This window comes from Musca autumnalis, unplaced genomic scaffold (assembly GCF_047663935.1).
Source record: "Musca autumnalis isolate F117 unplaced genomic scaffold, ASM4766393v1 scaffold_4, whole genome shotgun sequence".
Taxonomy (NCBI): domain Eukaryota; kingdom Metazoa; phylum Arthropoda; class Insecta; order Diptera; family Muscidae; genus Musca; species Musca autumnalis.
In genome coordinates this window covers 71,464,699-71,477,539 of record NW_027411977.1, presented here as the reverse complement: position 1 = coordinate 71,477,539, position 12,841 = coordinate 71,464,699, and positions in this window count along the sequence as shown.

Below are 12,841 nucleotides of genomic sequence, written 5' to 3'. Positions count from 1 at the left end.
CATTTGTTTATTTTTTAAATAACTGTAAAATATTATCTATATAATTTACATATATAATATAAATATTGCTTACGCTGGAGTATTCCCCCAATGGCTTAACTTCATTTATTACCCTCTATTACAGAGAGTAATGTTTTTCAAAACGAACTGACAGTGTTGCAAAATTTTACTGATCGGTACCAATATCATGATTTCATCCCGGCGAAGGGAATTATCAATTGGATTTTCAGCTTTTGGAAATGATGCCTTTTTAGCGAAAAACCGAACTCTTTAAGTGTCTAGTATTCTCAAATAAATGAGAATCACACTCACTTTTCAGAACAAAAATATTTGCAAACAACTATCAGCACGTATCAACTAAGAACTCATCGAGTTCTGTAAGTTGAAAAACATCATCACAGTTGCCTGTGAGTGATTGTTGTTGGAATTTATTACAAACTCCCTTGCGCGTGCCATTCGCTGTTCTTTGTTTGTTTTGTTTATTGTTGAAGATGCTGTGGTAGATGTAAGGCATGCGTCGTGCGTACTGGATGTGCGATAATTTCGAGGAGCAAACATCGACGCGGATCACTACCATGTTGTAGCTAAGATACGCAGAGCATGAATGCTGGACATCGGAAAACTGCATTGAACGCAATTTTTGAATAGCATAACAGAATAATGGCAAACGATTGCTCATTCTATACAAACCGCCGCAAGAACAGTACATGGATACGAAACCCCTTCACCAAAGAACACATGGAACGATAAAGAGTGTTGTGCTGCTACTTACTTACTTAGCTGGCCCATTACAGAACGTTTGTTCCACAGGCCGAACTAAGAAAAGATCTCGATTTCTCTCTATTTACCGCGTCTTTTCATCTCATCATCCACTTGTTTGCGCCATCTATTCCTTGGCCTGTCAATTCTGCGTGCACCGCCAAGCGGTCCGTGTTTATACGCCTTTTTAGCGGGTTCATCATCGCTCATTCTTATGATATGGCCTAGCCAACGCAATCGCTGCATCTCGATACGTTTAACTATATTAATGTCTTTGTATAGCAGATACAGCTCGTGGTTCATGCGGCGTCGATATTCACCGTCAACGTAGACAACCCAGTCCGTAGATCTTTCGAAGAATTTTTCTCTCAAACACACCAAGCACTGCCATGTCTGCTTACGCAAGTACCCAGGCTTCGGAGCCATACATCAGCACGGGTAGTATCAGTGTTTTGTAGAGCGTTATTTTTGTTTGACGAGATGTGGCTTTGTTTTTAAACTGCTTACTTAAACCAAAGTAGCATCTGTTGGCCAATACAATTCTTCTTTTTATTTCACAACTGATGTCGTTTGTTGTGTTTACGGAGGTGCCGAGGTATACAAAGTCTTTTACTACCTCAATATTATAGGAACCAACTTCCACAGTCGGTCCGAGCTCAATGGACGTCGACACCATCAACTTGTTCTTCTCACCGTTTACCGCCAGACCCACTTTAGCAGATTCTCCTTCGACCTTCATAAAGGTATCGGTTACTTCTTTTACTGATCGTCCCATGATGTCTATATCATCAGCATAAGCAAGTAACATGTGATTATTGGTGTAGATTGTGCCACTTCTTTTTGACTTTCTTTTGACGTTTGCCTCTCGTATAACCTTTTCCAGCAGGATGTTGAAGAGATCACATGAAAGGCTGTCTCCTTGTCGGAAACATCTTTTGGTACCAAACTGTTCAGAGAGGTTCTTTCCTATTTTAACTGAGGACCTCGTGTCAGTTAAAGTCATTTTACAAAGCCGGATGATCCTTGCGAGGATACCAAATTCAGACATGGCTTGGAATACCTTTTAACGCAGCGGGCTGTCCAATGCTGCTTTATAATCGACAAAAAGGTGGTAGGTGTCGATCTACATCTCTTGGGTCTTCTCCAGGATTTGCCGCAGGGTAAATATCTGGTCAATGGTGGACTTGCCAGGTCTAAAGCCGCATTGGTATGGTCCAATTATCTCGTTGACCATAGGCTTTAGTCGTTCGCACAATATCCCTGACACGATCTTGTAGGCAATAGGGAGTAGACTTATGCCCCTATAGTTAGAGCATACCGTCTTATCTCCCTTCTTGTGGACGGGGCACAGGATACTCAGGTTCCAATCGTCGGGTACTCGTTCTTCCTGCCAGATGGTGCTAACTAGCTGATGCATGCACCTTATCAGCGTGTCGCCTCCGGTTTTAAACAGCTCGGCTGGTAAGCCATCGGCTCCTGCTGCCTTATTATTCTTCAGCCGGTTTATTGCTGTCTTTACCTCATCTTGGCTGGGCGGTATACATTCAATACCATCTTCTAGGATTGGGACTGTGGTATCTTCGTCGTCTTCGCTGCTATTGGATACCAACAGATTTGAAAAATGTTCTTTCCATATCCTGAGTACAGTATCTGTATCAGTTACCAAATTACCTTGCTGGCCTCTACAGGAGGATGTGCCTGTTCCAAAGCCATCAGTTTGATGCTTGACTCTTTGGTAGAATTTTCGGACCTCATTCTGGCTCCTGTACATCTCGATTTTTTCACACCCCCGCTTTTCCATCTCTCTCTTTTTCCTGCGGAAAAGACGTTTCTCCTCTCTCCTTTTCTCCCTGTATCTCTCTCGTGCGCTACGCGTTGCTACGGATTGTAAAGTAGCCCTGAATGCCGCATTTTTCTCTTCGTTGGCAGCACGACACTCCTGATCATACCATGGATTCCTTGGTGGAGGTCTCTGGTATCCAAGTATGGATTTTGCGGCTGTTTGCATGGAGTGGGCAATGCTTTGCCATTGCGCTGATATGTTATCGGGATTAGGAGCGCTTTGATTAAGCAATTGGGCTAGTTGAGTGGAATATGCTGTGGCTATCTGCTGTTATTGCAGCTTACAGATGTCTAACATTCGTGTTGTGTCTGTTCGTACTTTTTTTGCTACGTTTAAGCGGTGCGTACCTTTGCTGCAAGAAGGTAGTTGTCCGAATCAATGTTTGCGCCTCGGAACGATCGTACATCCAACACGCTAGATGAATGTCTTCCATCTAACACAACGTGATCAATTTGATTACTTGTTCTTTGATCTGGAGACAGCCAGGTGCCCATATAAATATCGATATGATTAAATCTGGTACTGCTAACTACCATGTTTTTGCAGCTGCAAAGTCTATCAGCCTCATACCATTGGCAGATGTTTCACTGGGGAGACTGAATTTCCCAACTGTTGGGCCAAAGATATTCTCCTTTCCAGTTTGGCATTAAAATCGCCTAGAATGATTTTATTGTCATGGGCAGGGCAACGGTCATATGTTTATTCTAAGCGCCCGTAAAATATATCTTTGGTCAGTTCGTCCTTTTCTTCAGTGGGAGCATGAGCGCAAATAAAGCTGATGTTAAAGAATGTAGCTTTTATTCAAATTGCAGGAAGTCTTTCATTCACTGGAGTGAAGCTGGATACCAGATGTTTTAACCGCCGACCAACTACAAATCCGCAACCAAACTCTTGCTTTACGTCATGGCAGCTATAATACAGTGCGTCACCTTTAGGTGTTGTTGTGACGCCTTTCCCAATCCATCGTATTTCCTGTATGGCAGTAATATCGGCCTTGTACTTTTCAAGTACGTCTACCAATGCGAAGACTGCACCTTCTCTATGAAGAGTGCGAACATTCCAGGTGCAGATTCGCAGATCAAGGTCCTTAAAACGTTTGCGGGGTTCGTCAACTTTAGTGGGGTTTGTTTTTCTTTTCTTTCGTTTTTTCATAGTAAGCTTGTTTTTTTTCTAGGGGAGGGTTACTAACCCGACGCCCAAACCCAAGTTTTTAACGTTCTTATGGGTGAACGCGCGGCACATGTTAGCTCACTACCTTTAACGGGTGTAAAAGGCAGTTCCCCAGGTGACACCACGGGGAGGTCAGTGTCCACTTGAGATGAAAGAGGGACCAAGATAAATCCTGGGCTTTGCCATGTTAAAACCGGGCAGGACCGTTCCTTGGTATCTTCCATCCCCTACGTCAGGTTGTGCTGCTACTAAAGAAAAAAATGCAGCACACAAAGCAACCTTAGAATCAGTCTGGAAAAAGAGCAGGGTGGTCCCGCTACTGAAGCCAGGCAAAAATGAATCGTACAGACCGATTTCGCGCTTGCCGCCCGATTTCGCGCAATGACCCTTGGCATTAGTCCTCCCCAGCTTCAGAAATTGCTATCTCGTTGCCTATCATCAGCGCTGCACGCCATCTCCACACATATTAGTCGAGGCCTCATCCAGTGCAATCCGTATGATACAACAGTGATGGAGGTACTTGAGGCCGGCAAAGCTGACTGGTACTTTTTTTACCAGCTGGTCTAACTGGATGACCTTACAGGTGCGTTCGGCCTAAACATGTTGACAATAAACAAATTCATATTGAAAACGGGGAATTTTCTTTCAGAATAACAACTTATTACTTTTACCCTGATTATTATAAATCTTCTTTTATTATAGTTTGGATTTACCGAACAACGTTCCGGTTAATTAAAGTTAAAGTGATAATTAAATTTTAAGGAGGAGGTTCTTGGCACTAATTTTGAATGTAAAAATGACACGTTTAATGCCTCCAAATTGGTTTATTTTGCATTTTTAAATCCATTCGATAGTAAAAGTAAACATATAATAATGGCTCTTAGTTTGTTAATAAAATCCTATATATATATACAAATAAAACAAACATCGGTGTTAAGAAGTTGATGAGACAGTGGTTTATTTATCCAGACAAGTAAAAATAATATTTACAGTGGTTTTACTCTTAAATATTAATAAGAGCTGTTATATTTGCTTATGAATTTTGCATATATCTGGGTAATGTATGTATATTATATAACTTACATTTAATGTATATCAGGTGCAATAAATTTTGTAGTTCATATTAAGGATAAGGATACCATTCCTAGTGTATGTTTGCAAAAAAATATATAATCATTGGTCTGTTAATTTACTTTTGAAAATGGTAAAGCCGGCAAAAGTAGTAAAAGTTGTAAACTGCTCCCATATGAATTGCATGGTGTAAGAAGTAAAGGAACGCTTTTCGAGTAAAAAGTGGTAAAACTTGAAGATTCTTGAACGTAAAGGAACAGAGCCTATGTCATCCATAAGTTGTGTTTCATAACTAAATGGTTTCTAAATTTTCATCAGAGCAGGGCCCTATTCCACGAAACAACTTATCAACTTTTCATTTTGCACTTAGCTATATTTTTGACAATTCGCAAATTTTACCAGAGAACCTTTTTTTTTTTTTGATAAATGATAAGTTGAGTTTGCTAAGTTTTCAAAAAAATTATTGCTCTCCTTTTCATTTTTGTTCCACAAACGTCATCTTCTGCTAAGTGAAAAGTTGTTACTGCAAACTATATTTTGCTAAGATTTTGCAAAAAATTGTGCTCTTTCGTTCCACAGAAAACTTTGCATTTTGTTTTTGCAGGCCGAATTTTGATAAGTTTGCCTAAAATTTGCGGGGTAAACGTCCTCTTTGCCAATGTACACTGTTAAAACAAGTAAAGTTTTTAAAACGTTATGACGGGAGATCTTGTTCGGAAATACTGATAATACGGTAATGACAGGAAATTATAAGGATGGAATTAATTTTTGCGAACTTCCACTCTCCGAACCACCTCCTCTGAACTTCCACCCAAAAAACCATCGCCCTCAGAACTTCCACCCTGCGAACCACACACTTCTGAACTTCCACCCTGCGAACAACCCCATTCCAAACTTCCACCGTTCGAACTTCGACCCTGCGAACTTCCAACCTCCGAACAACCCCCTCCAAACCAACCCACAAGTCGATGTTTTTCGGTTTTACACTAAGACTAAACCCTCTTTATATTTTATTTGTATTTATTATACCCTCAGCCTTTAGGCTAAAGAGGGTATTTACACTTTGATACGACCAAAAATGTGCCTCATCGAAATAATGGTTTTAGACCCCAAGTATGTTTGTACGATATCCGTTTCAGACAATTTTGAGTAGATCTAGCAATGTCCGTCCGTCTGTCTGTCTGGCTGGCTGGTGCGCACGATAACTCTCGAACGGATCAATCGATTCGGTTCAAATTTTGGGTATCGAATTATTTTGTCCAGATTCGATTTAAGTTCGAAGATGGGCCATATAGGTCCACTCCTTCAGGTACCTCCCCCACAAATGTTCAAAAATTGTCGCAAAACTTGTGCGCACGACAACTCTTGTAGGGAATAACCGATTTGATCCATACTTTGCACATCGTGTAATTTATACCAAACTTAGATGAGGTTTCAATATGGACTCAATCGGTCCACTCCTTCGGGTACCTCCCACACAAAATTTCGGAAAAGTTCAGTTTAGGACCTGCTCTCGAATCGCTTTGATTTTTGTTTACGCAAGTTGTATTCGCTGCCCTCTATACGACGCTGTAAGTTTCATTAGGGGCAAGCCCATACTTCCTGAGGAAATAGCCTGAAAGTTACAAAAAACCCTCTGACACCGTGTGTAGTGGTTGGAGCGCAAGATAACTCTCGAACGAATCTGCCGATTCGGTCCAAAATTTGGCTTTCTTAATATTTTGTCCAAACTTAGTTCAAGTTCAAAGATGGATTATATCGGTCCACTCCTTCCGGTACCTCCCCCACAAAAGTTCGAAAATGTTCGGAAAATTTGTGCGTACGATAACTCTTGAAGGAAGTAACCGATTTGGTCATTTCTTTTGCACATTATGAAATTTCTACCAGACTTAGATGAGGTTCGAATATGGACTCAATCGGTAAACTCCTTCGAGTACCTCCCACACAAAATTTCGGAAAAGTTCAGTTTAGGACCTGCTCACGAATCGCCTTGGTTTTTGTTGTAACATCTTGTATTCACTGTCCCCTATACGAAGGTACAAGTTTCCTCAGGGGCAAGTCCATACTTCCTGAAAAATAGCATGAAAGTTGAAAAACAAACCCTATGACACCATGTTTACGGGTGGAAGCGCAAAATAATTCTCGAACGGAAATGCCGATTCCGGCCAAAATTTGGCCTTCGTAATATTGTTTCCAAACTTTGTTTAAGATCGTAGATAAGCCATATCGGTACACTCCTTCAGGTATCTACCCCACAAAAGTTAAAAAATATTCGGAAAAATTGTGCGCACGATAACTCTTGATGGGAGTGACCGATTTGGTCCATTCTTTACACATTCTCATAATATCTACCAGATATAGATCAGGTTCGAATATGGACTATATTTGTCCACTTCATCCCGTACCTCCCACACAAAATTTTGGATAAGTTCACTTTAAGACCTGCTATTGAATCACTTTGATTTTTGTTGAAGCAACTTACATTCGCTGCCTCAATTACGATGGTAAAAGTTATTTCAGGGGCAAGTCCATACTTCTTGAGAAAACAGCCCGAAGGGTGTAAAAACCCCCTATGGCACCCCCATGGTCTATGTCGGTCCATTCCTTTAGGTACCTTTTCCGCAAAAATTTTGAACTTTAATCCTAATCAACATTTTTGTCGGTTCATACGACCAAAATTTTGAAACCCCCTAAATACATAAGTTTTTTGTGAAAAAAGTGTTTCAATTTGCCCAGGCTGAGGGTATATCTCTTTCGGCAAAGCCGACTGATACTTTTTTACTTGTTTTTATTTTACTTTTATTTTAATTTATTTAATTTTTATTTTATTTTTATCTTATTTTAATTTATTTTGTTTTATTTTTTTCATTACTTATTGTTAATAGCACCAGTTTCTTTTAATTTTTGTTCTCGCGTCCCATTTTTACGTGTTTTATTTATCATTGCCAAGTAGAAAATAATGCGGAACAAATAGCATCCACACTTTGCAAGAGAACGGAGAGACTTAGCAAGATGGCGGAAAAAAGAAGTAAGAGAGTACAAAAACTTTGCGAAAGAGAACAGTAATACTGCTAAGAACAAAGAGAAACTGAAAAGTAATTTTGTGGAACAAAAAAAAAAAATATCACTTTTCAAAATAGCTACTTTTTGATAAGTGCAAAGTGAAAAGCGATAAGTTGTTTCTTGGAATAGGGCCCAGGTCGCCCCAGAAATAAAGCTCTATCTCGCTTGATCTAGGATCTAATGAAGTGCTTAATTTATACATTCCGCCGATTAATAGCTGTACTCCAGTTTATAGACCTAACATTAGACCGTTATTCACCATGAATTGTGTCATTCCGTACTAAGTAATCCCCCTTGTCAGTCCTATCTACTATATGGTGGTTAGGATGACACTTGCGGTAAGAAGTGCACCGAAAGCATGCCATTGTGTTGCTTTACCGGAAGAATATTTGTCTCCTCATGCAGATGATCCACAGAAAATATGAGGAGGCAACCTGTTACAGTTCTCAGGTCGGCATTCTGACAGGTTTGAATATTTTACTGTCGCGTTGCACTTATATTGTTGTCCACTTGATAGAGGACAAACTGTGCCAAAATTGGATCGTTTCGAAGTTGACGAAGGAGGAAAGAAGACAAAATAAAAATCATTTTTATTCAAAATCGAAATTCCCTGGTATAGTCGGCTGTATAGATGAACACATGTGCGCCTTGAATTTGCACTCAATTTATCAATTAATATTTCAAACTGTTGTTTTGTCGTTACTTTCACCACAATTGATACAAAAAATTTATGATGCAAAGAAAATTTTTATTTTCCTTTTTATTTTACTTCTTGTTTCTTCGAAAATTTTCACTGCAACTAAAAATAGGTGGTTGCTGAAAAATAGCCGTCAACTGAGATTCGCAACTTCAGTTGAAAGTTGCCACACATAATGTAATTTTGGCAACTGACAACGCCACTCAAAGATAATTGCTGTCGATAATCGACCCCTTAGTGCCGGATATTTGCAAAAAGGTGATAAGATCAGTCGTATGACTTCAACGAAGGTACCTGACGCCAAGATCGTACAATCATCCGCATTCGTTACGATCACAATGCCGTCTGAAAGGAACAGGTATTTGACAATATCAAAGATAAGTCAACCGCCACCATTACTGATCTATCACACCGGTTGTTCTGGTTGAGTCCTGGACTAATATGAAAATGGCGTGCAGCGCTGTTGCCGTGCTGTGCTGCTTACGGAAACCATGCTGATGTTCGGCAACTGGATAGATATTTTTGACTACGGGTGACAAAATTGAAATTGGTCTGTAACCTTTGCTGACATCCTTCGCTGGCTTCAGCAACGGGACCACGCTGCCAATTTTCCAGACTTCGCGAACGATGTGAGTGGCTAGCGACAGGTTGATAACTTTAGTGGGATACTCGACTCCCGGTTCATCCAGCTGTTTCAGCATTACCGTGGAGATTCGATCAGGACCAAAAGCTTTGGATAATTTAGCATTCTTGATGACATTCGCAGCATCATCCATTATAAATTGTGGAGGTTCATCTTCGGCAGGAAGTGATCTAATGCGACGTAGTACTGTTCTCTTCTACCACTCCCGACAAACTGTCGATTGAAATAACTTGCGCACCGTCGCCAAACGCGATTGAGGTTTTTTCTTTCTTTACTCCAAAGTTCGAGAGCGACTTAACCGTTGTCCACAATTCACTTATTCCGGCTCCAACGTTGTAACTCTTCACACGATTTAAACACTTCTTCTGCTCAATCTCACCAACCAACCTGTTAACTTCCGGTGTCAGCTCCTGTCTCAGGGGTCACTGGAGTTGTCAGGACGAAACTCATTTGCTAATCCTGTCGCCTCTGCTGGAAGTCTCGTCTCACTTCGGGTTTTCGACCAGCAGATGTATGGCGAGCGGCTGCAACAGTGATGATGTCTCGGAAAGTCCTTTATGCTACCCGAACATCAGAAAAGTTGGGCAGATTTCTGAAGCGGTGATTAGTGAACTCTATGACACTATACCAATTTGCTTTAATATGATTGATGAAAGTATGCGCCGTTCGGGAATTGATGAAGGCGGGTGGTTTGCTAATGGAGACGATTATGGCGAGATGGTCTGACCCAGGAGAAACGATGGTTCGGGATGTCCTTATTGACCTGCAAAACGTAGAGCTGTCAATCTGCTCAGCCAACACTATACCCATCTGTTCGTTTCCGAGGACCGAAGACCACAATTCACGATGAGCATTAAAGTCCTCCAAGGTCTATAACCCAGAGTACAGCTATTTATCAAAGGGATGTATACGTACAGCATACGAAAGCTGTAGTTGTTGTTGAGCTTGATTTACTGCACCGCCGCAACCTGGATATTCTTCCGACTCATGAATCCACTATTTCCTCGATCTTACCTCGTAGTCCAGTGCAATTAAATTGCAAAAATTATGCATTTTTAGGGATTGGAACAACAATGGCAGGTGTAAAGTGCTGCGTGAACGCTGCTGTTGTGAGAACAAAGGGGAGTTGCGTATTCTGATAATGACGACGACTCACTGGGGGCTGTGTTCTCGCAGCAACATCGACGAGTCCAGAAAAATCCCTGAAATGCACCCACTCCCAACATCTATTACATCTCACCGAAGTTTAAGAGCGGTGGATGTCCCGGCTCGGACCGAAAAGAATCTGGAGCAGTCATTTGGGATATGTTGCTCCCAACACAGAAAAAACGATACAAAGATGTGTACATTGAGCGGCAGACACGCAGGCCGGCACACTGGTGTTCTGTGGTCCCAGATCAATCCGGTACGAAAGAATCCGCTGACGTGGGATTGGATGTTGTAGCGAAGTAGAGGATCGGTATAGTTCATGAGTATCAAAACAATTCTAATACCAACAATTGTTATATGGAGATTAACTGTGCAGGGAGAATTCAAAACTAAAAAAAAAAACAGTATAAAAATGATGTTCCAATCTCTACAACTGATCAAAATGTCGGTGTCGTTAGGTGTGTATTAATTGAAATTACTACCTGCCAGTGCGAAAACTGCACCTATTTTATTCATCAACCACAATTTTAAGGTTTATATTCACAGATCGGGGTCCTTAAAACATTTTTGACGGTCAACCCATGGGTTGGTTACTACATGGAGAATATATTTAGAACAATATAAACAGGTAAAAAGTCGTTAAGTTCGGCCGGGCCGAACTTTTTATACTCTCCACCATAAAATAGTCTTAATTAAAATGGGATACGCAAAATGTTCGATCATGGATACGCCAAATGCCCAAATTATCTAATCTAAAAAATGTGTTCAACCAGGTGAAAGGTACCACCTATGGGACTATATCAAAGTGTCGGCCTATGTTTACAATTTTTGGTGGAAAAGTTTTATAACTGCAGGGAACTTCAAAAGTCAAATTACGGTTACAATGTAGCTAAGACAGTCAAAATACTGAAAGTCGGGAGGTACAGTTATATGAGAGCTATACCAAAACTTCGACCTATGTTTGTTGACGATTTTTAGTGAAGAAGTTTCATGGCTATTGAAAATTTTAATGTCAAATTACAGCTAGTTCGATGGTTGCCGGAGAAGTTTCGTGACCACGGTTAAAAATTGTAGCTAAAATCCTCAAAAGACCAAAAATCAGGCGGTATCGTTATATGGGGGCTACCCCAAAACGTAAACCTATGTTGACGATTTTTGGTGGAGAAGTTTCGAGACCACTGAGAACCTCAAATTTGAAATTACAGATAGTTCGGTTTAAAACTGTAGCTAAAATCCCCAAAATACCGAAAATCGGGAGGTACTGTTATATGGGGGCTATACCAAAACATGGATATATATTGACGATTTTTGATGGAGAAGTTTCGTGGCCACTGAGAACCTCAAATGTCAAATAACAGCTAGTTCGGTTAAAAATTGTAGCTAAAATCCTCGAAATACCGAAAATCGGGAGGTACCGTTATATGGGGGCTATACCAAAACGTGGACCTGTGTTGACAATTTTTGGTGGAGAAGTTTCGTGACTACAGAGAACCTCAAAAGTCAAATTACAGCTAGTTCGGTTGAAAATTGTAGTTAAACTTCTCAAAATACCGAAAATCGGGAGGTGCCGTTGTATGGGGGCCATACCAAAACATGGACCTATGTCCATAATTTTGGAATACAAGTTTGTTGATCAATATGAACCCTAAATGTCATAATATAGCTAATTCGGTTTGAAAATGTGATTAAAACGCCAAAATACCTGAAATCGGGAGGTACCGTTATATAGCCCATTATCGAACTTGAATAAACACAGTTTACAATGAATGATGTTGCGAATGCCATCAGGAACGCTAAATACTCTAAAGCGTTGGGCCCTGATGAAATCTCCATGGTAAAGCTGAAACAGCTGGATGTGCCGGGAGTGGAACATCTCACTAAAGTTCTCAAATTGTCGCTAGCCACGCTCATTGTTCCCGAAGTCTGGAAAGTGGGATGGGTGGTCCCCCTACGGATGCCAGCAAAAGTGAATCGTACAGGCCGATTTCGCTTTTGTCGCCCTTAGCACAGACCCTTGAGGCCTTAGTCCTCCCCAGTATCAGGATAAGCTAGCAAGTTGCTGATCGTCAGCATGCATTCCGTAAGCAGCACAGCACGACAGCAGCGTTGCACGCAATCTCCACATATATTTGTCAAGGACTCGACCAGAGACCGCCGTGTAATAGAACAGTGATGGTGGCGCTTGACTTATCAAAAGCCTTTGATACAGTCAGACACTCCACGCTGTTTAAGGGCACTGTGCAGACAACCCTCCGGCCAAGCCTGAAACGCCGGATAGTCAACTATATGTGTGGACGCCAGTCGTATGTGGAATTCAGGTACAAGAAGTCCAAACCCCGTAGAATGAAACAGGGGGTTCCCCAAGGTGGGGTGATATCTCCGGAACTGTTTAACCTATACCTCTCCTGTATTCCGCCCCCTCCAGACGGCATCGAGATCGTAACGT